Here is an 8,945-nt window from a genome sequence, read left to right as displayed (position 1 = left end):
TGCTGAAGTAACAGAAGGATCAATTACCCAGGAGTGATATAGTTTGTGCTTTAGTTTTTGTGGGTAACACTTTAGCCTACACACTATTAAGCATTACAGTGGTTAAGCATTAATAAATACTGAATTCATTCTTCATTTATAACACATTAAAGCAGAAGTAAGTGATATATTTGTGTTAATATAAGTCTTAAATAGTTATATCTTCCGACAGCAATCACTTACATAGAGTGTTTGGTCTGAAACACGGGTCTCTCAGTCCCTCTGCTCTGCTCTGAGCCGAGGAGAAAACATTTATCGTATCCTACAGTTTTTATCCAATGAGGAGAGAGAATGGCATGCAGGGCTGTGTGTGCAGCCAAGGGACGCCGTGAATGTGGCGACGTAGGGACGAGGACTGTTATGGTGCGTTCAAGGAAACTCGTATTTTTCCGACCGTGAAGTTGTACCAGTTCGATCTGGTACGAGTTCACGGGTCGGAAGTTACGAGTGGCCGTTATAGTGACTTTCACCGGTAAAACAGGTCGGAAAAACACGAGTGGGTTGCCTGGAACGCTACAAAGTCGTAAGTTGTGACTTGAAGCTGTAATTTCCGATTTCAAAAGCCGGCCTGGAACGCAGCATTAGCGAAAACGACCGGATCACTCACTTCTGCTTTAATACTAATTAGTATGTAGTTTATAAAACAGTTGGTGCTTATCAATGAATATTTTATAAACTGTGTTTATAAACTACATACTAATGAGTATTCATGTGTTATGAATGAGAAATTCAATATTTAATGCTTAACTAATGCTTTATAGTGCATGTGTACTTATCATAAAGTGTTACAGTTTTTGTCTGTATGAAGAAAGAATTCCATTCTGGTGTTGCAAGTTAAAAGAAAGGGCTCACAAGCATAAGGGTCTAACACCTGTGGATGTGGAATACTAAGGTGTCGATTGAGGTGCAAAAGAGGAGGACAGGTGCACCCCCAATGGCTCACCTGAACTTGTATCAACTTTGTCATACTAACTCTCCTGTCTCTGTCTACAGTCCTGTCATAATAAAAGCAGTGACTTGTGACCGTCTGTACTGAGTATTATTGGTGCCTGAGCAACAGCTTCCCAGACATGCTCTTATAACCCTATTCTCAGGCAAAAATATACAACTGCACACAGTTTGTTTGGACTTCCTGCATGGTGAGAAGTCCCACTAGTGATGCTACCTGCAAAAAAAGAGAACATTGTCCAAACCAACAACTGAGGGGTCTTTTACAGTAGTTTTATGTAGTTGATACAGTATTACAGTAAGATGAAACATCTGTGACGTAGAGTGTGAATCAGTTTTTGTAAAGATGAATAACTTTCCTTGTGTCAGACAAACGTCAATATTTAGTAAAGTGGGGAAAAAAAGGCCATCGTATTGCAGAAGGAGCATTTTCCTTTGACTGACTTTCAGTTTTCCTGTCAGAGAGCTGATGGAGGGATTGGCTCATCACTGGTCTTGGCTGTCTTCACCTTGACAGAGACAAAGTCAGTCTGAGCTCACAGCACAGTCACTGCTGTGGTCATTAATGGAATTTTTTGGCACAAACTCATTAGTCATCGTTCTCTCATACAGAGCACAGAGAGAAGTCTTCTCTAACAAACTACACAGTTTTGGGTCTAAAGATTTGAGAAGCTCTCTTATAACATGCAGAGCACCATTTGGAATCCCTACTTCTTCCCCTCCAGCAACTGCTGCTTAAGCTTTCCAGCGGAGCTTTGCTATGAAGCCAACATTAGAAATCTGTGGTTGTCGAGGTCACATACGTCTGAATGTGCAAGAGATTGTCGATAAAAAAGGGCATGTGTCACCACGCAAACTTTCCCTGTGTAAAAAAAGCTGCAGCATAAACCTATAAAATAGATGTTTGGAGGCGGCGTGGAATAAAAATGTTCCCGGCGTCTGTGCCGCTCTTTGAGATATGTTACCCAGCAACAGCTGATTGACATGAATGATGGTGAGTAAACCTGATGTTTCTATTTCATCCGTGTGCAGCTGCTGAATAAACAGCGAGTTGGCAAATAAGCACAGAATTAGAGTAAATCAACTCTTAATACATTTCCCTTTGAAGATGTAGATGGCAAGTGTGCGTCAGCGAGTGCACGGAGCACACAGCCAGTATTTACACCTCTGAATAGAGTTTGGTTGTAGACGAACAGGAGGCGCGCCTCTCCTCAACCTCAGGCCAACATTAGCTGTTTAACTTTAAACTGAATGCACGTAGACACAAGCGCAGACACATGTGGGAGTATATATGGATGTTTAAATGGCAACATGTGTTCACACAAACATAGCTCATGATTTTGGCCTTTTAATCAGCTGTTGCGAACACAACACACATACACACACACCTACTCACACAATTACGAACATGTCTTCATATTCATTCGGCAGTCAAAACACATTTCAAGCTCTCCACTATAAATGAGCAGATTTGCAGTTGTTTTTGCTTATTTTATTTGGCATTAAATCACTTTTATATACAGCAGCTCGTGTCTTTGTGACAGTGATATAAAGATATGAGCATGATAGAGTGGGACATCAAAGATGGGAAACTGCTTTTGTTCTAGGAGTGCATGCCTGTAATGTCATTTCGCTATATCACAGCAGAGGATGCACGATTATTTATATTTATTCATCATAATCAGCTGAACAGGGAGACTGTGCCCAGAATCAGCCAATCAAACCCATTTATTTTGCCACCTACACCTTGTTTTCGGTGGAACTGATGCAGATTAGCCAAGCAACAAGCAGGATGTGTTGCACCACAGCCACACAAGCAGGCAGAGGAGGTAGAGGCAGACAACATTACTAAAAGTTCTTCATCTTTGTCTCCTCTATTATTTTTGTACATCAGGACACATTCTTATCCCGCACAGTACATGAATTACAAAATCTCACATGCACTGAGGGAGGAGACAAGGAACTAATCCAAATGAATTTCCTCTCTGCTCTCAGGCAGCACGATCTGAAATATAAACTCACAGGCACCAGTAACACACTGTAGATTGTAGAAAGACAATGATTAATATACAAATTGTCTACTGCCCCGTTAGCACTTGTACAGCACAGTCATGCTTGCCATGATTATGTCAAGATTCTGTTGTTTAGGATGAAATTTTTACTCAAGCATATACTTACATTTTATATAGCACTGACATTTAGAACATTAGCTTGTTATCACTAAACACAAAGCTGATCTGAATCTCATTAAGTGGTATTCCCATTACCAAAGCCATACCGTAATTTGGTTTAGTTGAGTTTATTTAAAGCAGAAGTAAGCGGAATATTTGTGTTAATATAAGTCTTTTAAATAGTTGTATCTTCCGACAGAAATCACTTATATAGAGTGTTTGGTCTGAAACACGGGTCTGTCAGTCACTCTGCTCTGCTGTAAGCCGAGGAGAAAACTTTCCTTGTATCCTACAACCTTTATCCAATGAGGAGAGAGAACGGCATGAAGGGGCGGTCCTCTCTGTGTGTGCAGCCAAGGGATGCGCGTGAATGTGGTGACGTAGGGACGAGGGCGGGGACTGCTAACTCCATCGGCTGACAAGACTAGCCAAAACGACTGGATCGCTTACGACTGGATCGCTTACTTCTGCTTTAATTTATCAAGGGACAATGTGCAATAACATTAACCATTTGCAACAAATGAAAAGATGGTTGCACCAGATTTAGCTTTATGCAGTTTATACACATAAACATATTCACCATTTGTGTAAAGTTGTGTTGTAATTGCTGTGTGAAGAGTTTTGTATGGTCTCACCGACCAATGACCATGACCAATGACTTCTGACCACCAAACTCTAATCACCTCCTCCTTGGGTCTCAGTACTATTTGCACCAAATGTGTAGGGATTCCTCAGATATCCATAGATATTACATTCACAAGGCCAGAAGAAGAAACAGAACCGACGGAACAACTGATTGATGGACAACCGACTGTAAGTACAATATGCCTCCGGATCGGGCTGTTGTTGGAGGCAGAGGCAGAAAAATGATACAATCAGAGACCAGTGAGTTAGCCATTCTGGAAATCACTTTCTCCTTAACAACACCTATCCCATTAGCAGCGGTAGTAATGAGTGTGCTGATGAATCACCTCAGTCCCTCCTGTGTGTGGATGTGTTTGGGGCAAACACCTCCACAGTAACATGAAGTTTATCCCCCAACTGAGTCATCAAACAGGAAGTGAACAGGTTTACTGATATTTAGCCTAATATAAAATAATTTGCTTATTTGGAACAAATCTCCTCTTGAAACTTTTGGAACAGTATTTTTAGTTTAATAAGTGTATTTGTATCAGGGACAATGTACAAAATAACATTAGTCTCGAGATGAGAAGAGATGCCTTGTATACCGGATTTAGCTTACTAGCTACTTTCCATCCGTAGTCCCTGGGCAGGTAAGTAAAAACAATAGAAAGGTAAGAATTATCAATTTACATAGCGTTCTAAACATTCATACACATACACCCTCTCACACATCACAAACACTCAGGACATAGGCCATATATTTCATATCAGAAAGAAACATACAGTTATTAAAATACTTTACACTTTGCCAAGGTTAAAAATAATTTAGGCTCATGATTAATGCTGACATGACTAATTTCTTAGGATCCATTGTTTGACTTCCCGGGAGAAAACATTGAAGTTTGTACAAAGTTTCAGATTAGTTGGAAGATTGTTCCATGATTTGACAGATTTAAAAGAAAAGGCAGATTGAGCAAAGGCAGAGTACGCTTAGGAATATTACAATCTCCACTTGAGACAGATCTTAAAGCTCTGGTGGAATGCTCAGATACATTTTGTATAGTTTACATCCTCTGTGAACAGCAGAATCAACCTCCATTCAAACCAGTTTGACAGATAACTGCAGAAACAATGTGATAATTTGATCCTTTCTTCAGCTCCAGGTTCTGTCTGATTCTGTGTTTCAGCTTTGATATTCAAGGCTGTTGGTATGACCTCACTAACTGGCAGGACCACATCTCTCTCTCTCTCTCTCTCTCTCTCTCTCTCTCTCTCTCTCTCTCTCTCTCTCTCTCTCTCTCTCTCTCTCTCTCTCTCTCTCTCTCTCTCTCTCTCTCTCTCTCTCCCCTCTCTCTTGCTCTTCCTTTCCCTCCCTCTCTCCTTCCAGCATCTAAATGTGGTGGAGTTTGAATAAAGCTTCTTTCTGCTCTCCTACACAGGCAGGAGTGAGAGGCCCCTGGAGTCGCTGGCACTGGGAGCTTTGGAGCATCAACGGTACGTTTTCCACTCATCATCATCGGAGCCACTAATAAGGAATACTGTGAATGGGGTTTTAGAGGATACTCTGATTCTTCTTCATCCTCTGCTTGGGGACAGGTATTGATTCAGGTACTCAGATGTCAAAACAAAAGGTAACTTGTGGAAATTTCTTTTTCAATATCGAACAGTTCTGTTCTGGGAAGGTGAATGATAAGCTATTCCCTTGAGGTCTGTGAGGTCGGTGCCTGAGCTTTCCTAAGACAATTTTAGTGAGTTGTTAGAGGAATCAGCTTCTGTTAACAGTTTGATTTGATAGTTTAATTTCAAAGCAGTTTAAAACCTTATTGGGAAAATTATTGGCAATATCTATGTTGTTTTCAAATGTGGTTAAAATAGGTGTTTTAAGAGCAGGAAGTTGTTTGAATTAATTGTTGAATGTGGAAATAAATCTTATATCTATACGGTCAGTTTGGATTCTGGATGGCTCCTCTGGATGGAGGGTAGCCTGTATGAAACTCTATCACATTAGTGATAAATCTAAAGTTTCTCAGTGTCTGAATTGTGTGTTTGTATGAGGTAACTGAGGAGCATGTTGCCAGCTTTTTTCAATAATCAGAGCTTTTTTCCTATTTATTGGTCAATTTGACCAAGAGCAATGTGTACTCATGACAAAAACAGAATTATCCAGTGATTAGAAAGAAAAGGAAAAGGATGAAGTAAAATTTGAAAAACGTAACCTTATATATTTTAGTTTTTCATATTTTCATGACTGTCTCATGACCGTTCCCATTCATCCTACAACCCCTTAAATGGTAGCAAAATGTAGTAGGCATACCAACACATGTAGAACCCAGGCATCATGAAATAAAATGCTAAAATGTGCAGCATCACTTGTTGACAGGTGACTTCACATCACTTTATATATCACATACTGCAGTCTTAGCATTGAACCATAGACATGGACCGGCCTCCTCTCACACAAGCTCTAACATATAGCTACATTGTCCATGTTGGTGTTGGATCCTGAGTTCTTGGAGGTTGCAAATGGTTGAAGAGGAAACACATTTATTCTGAGTGGAGAAGCTGCACAGCTCAAAGCAGTGTTTGATTTTTGGGAAAACAATTGGAAACTTCTGTTAAGTGAGTGACATTGCGTTACTATGGTAACACTAGGCTGTGTGAGGGCACGTTGTGAATTATAATTATCTCAGGTGTCAAACATGAAAAAACGCATAAAAAATCACATTGAAGTGACTAATGTGCACATGATCTGTCTCTGATCTTACACCGCTGAGTACGAGGACATGTAGTAATACACCTATAAGCACCTGTGAATATGATTTTTTCCCCCTCCATCCACACCCGACTGTACAAGAGTCTGTGTGTGTTCTCAAACACAGGCCTTACAGTGTGTGTCAATACTGACATATGTACACACACACGCTTTCTTTACCAGGGGGCATCGGACGTGCGCTCCCACACATCCCCATCGTGATCTATGAGTGTCGGTCTGTGTTTCTGGGTGTGTATGCGTATCAATGTCCACTCTGTTCTGCTGCTGAGGGACTCTGGAGGGTTGGAGGAGAGTGGGTGGAGTGGGTGGGGGAGGTGGGGGGGGGTGAAGGTGGTGAGCCTCTCCTGGATGCCCGCCGTGTGTTTACCTTGGCAGGGTTGCACCCCACCCCCACCCCCCCACCCCCCAAGACCCAGCGCCTGTCCGTTGCTGGAACAGACTTAGCCTTATTGCCCTCCACCTCAGCTGGGAGCGGAACATACCACAGTGGCTGAACGGGGGAGCAGCGACCATCCCACCGACTGAATGGGCACACTGTGGAGAGAGGGGGCTGATTGGCTTGACCTGCCCTGGCGTGGCTTGCTCACGAATGCTGGTGCACATTATGAAATGGCCACAGTTTAAATGATGCATTAAAATGAGGCCGGGGATCTGCTCAATAATTGGATAGAAAGTAGTGAGAAGGTTTTGGTTGGCTTGGTTGAGAGGAACAGGGGGAAGGGTTTTGCTGGCATTTTCTGTGTTTCTGTATTGTGAGAGTCTGAGTAGAGTTTTATTGCTGTCTGTCCATTTCTGAGAGGCCTATGCTGTTTTATGGAAAAACACAGATATATGCATAACCTTTACATTTACACAGGTAAAAGTGAAAAAACACTATTTTTTTGCAGAATGAGTACCTCAGCAGGCTGAGAAGCAGTAGCTCTGGTTGAAGGGTGGGAGTCTGTTGTACCTCTGACCACACCCACTTCAATGATGATTGTGGTTTGGGTGTGGTGTGAGATGGGGTCAGGTGAACCGTTAAATCGGGGAAGGTCAACAAAAGCACGACTGTCCAGCTGGTGATCATTAATGGAGATGGATTCATTTTGCACCAACTTTAAACATTCATCCAAAAGGAAGTGGTCTATAACACCCGGGTGGAAAAAGCTGGGAATAAACCCAATAAAATAGATAAAGCCGAAAGGCCAAAAGTCAAGAATCTCTCCCAAAATACTAAAAATAACAAAACATATCTGAGTTGCAACCTGTCATGACTGAGCATCACAACTGATAACAAGAGAAGAACAATGTGTGATTATTCCAGAGTGGATTTCTCCATTTGTCTACACATACTGTGAGGTATTTTGTGTTTCCGCCCAAACTGGGCCAGCAGTCACTCTCAGGCAAATCTTAGACAGCAGGGCAAATATTAGTCCTACTGTACTGTGTGTGGAACTCTGAGAATGCCTGCAGCCCACACACTCATACACAGACACACACACTCATAATACGCACAGACATGAATGAGTCTACACATAGTTATCATGCATTTCTATAGTGTAAATCCAAGTTGATATCAGCTTATATTCTTAATATCAGCTTCTTAGTCATCTGTAATGCATATTCAACTTCACTTCCTGTATATATACTGTATACATATAGCTTGATTTATTGATTGATCAGGTGATTGATGTGTTTTACCACCAAGTTGTCAACCTTGGTTCAGCCAATACAAACACATGGTGACCACGAGCTTCAGGTTTATGGGCTGTAAATGTCTCTGTGTGGCTGTGGGGAATGAGCCGTGAGCTTTTTTCTACAGCCTGTCCAGGAGTCTTATAACGCAGCACAATGGATGTTCAGTGAAGACTGCACGTTTGAGTGGTCTGCATCACAACTGTGAAAAGTGGAGAGAAATGAAGCAGTGTGGTAATCAGAGTTTGACTGATGTGGAGTTGTGATACTGAGACACATGTGTGTGGATGGAAGCTGCCAGTTGATCATAAATGATGTAGTTGTGTTATGATAGTGAAGAGAAACTACAGTATCACAGCATTTAGCCATTATATATGAGCCCAGTTTGATGTTGATACCTTACTTCCTCCTGTCCTAACTAACTTGTATTTGGTATTAATATTGAATCCATTAATCATTATTTGGCATTATTATTTAGCATTTGGCAATCAACTAAAGTATTGTACAAAATATGTCAAGTTTGACCTCATGATGCTGCTAAAAGAAAAGTAATGCACAATGCCCACACTATGGATAAAGTACTAAATTGTTATTGCTACATAGCTAACGTTAGCATTAACAGCTGAGGAAACTTTGGAAGTTCAGCATCAAACTTCATTCCTTTACTCACCAAGAGCTGTTTCCAGCTCTATCACATCTTTTCTTCTGCTGAAGTG

Source organism: Trachurus trachurus (assembly GCF_905171665.1).
Source record: "Trachurus trachurus genome assembly, chromosome: 6".
Taxonomy (NCBI): domain Eukaryota; kingdom Metazoa; phylum Chordata; class Actinopteri; order Carangiformes; family Carangidae; genus Trachurus; species Trachurus trachurus.
This window is presented reverse-complemented; position numbering follows the sequence as displayed.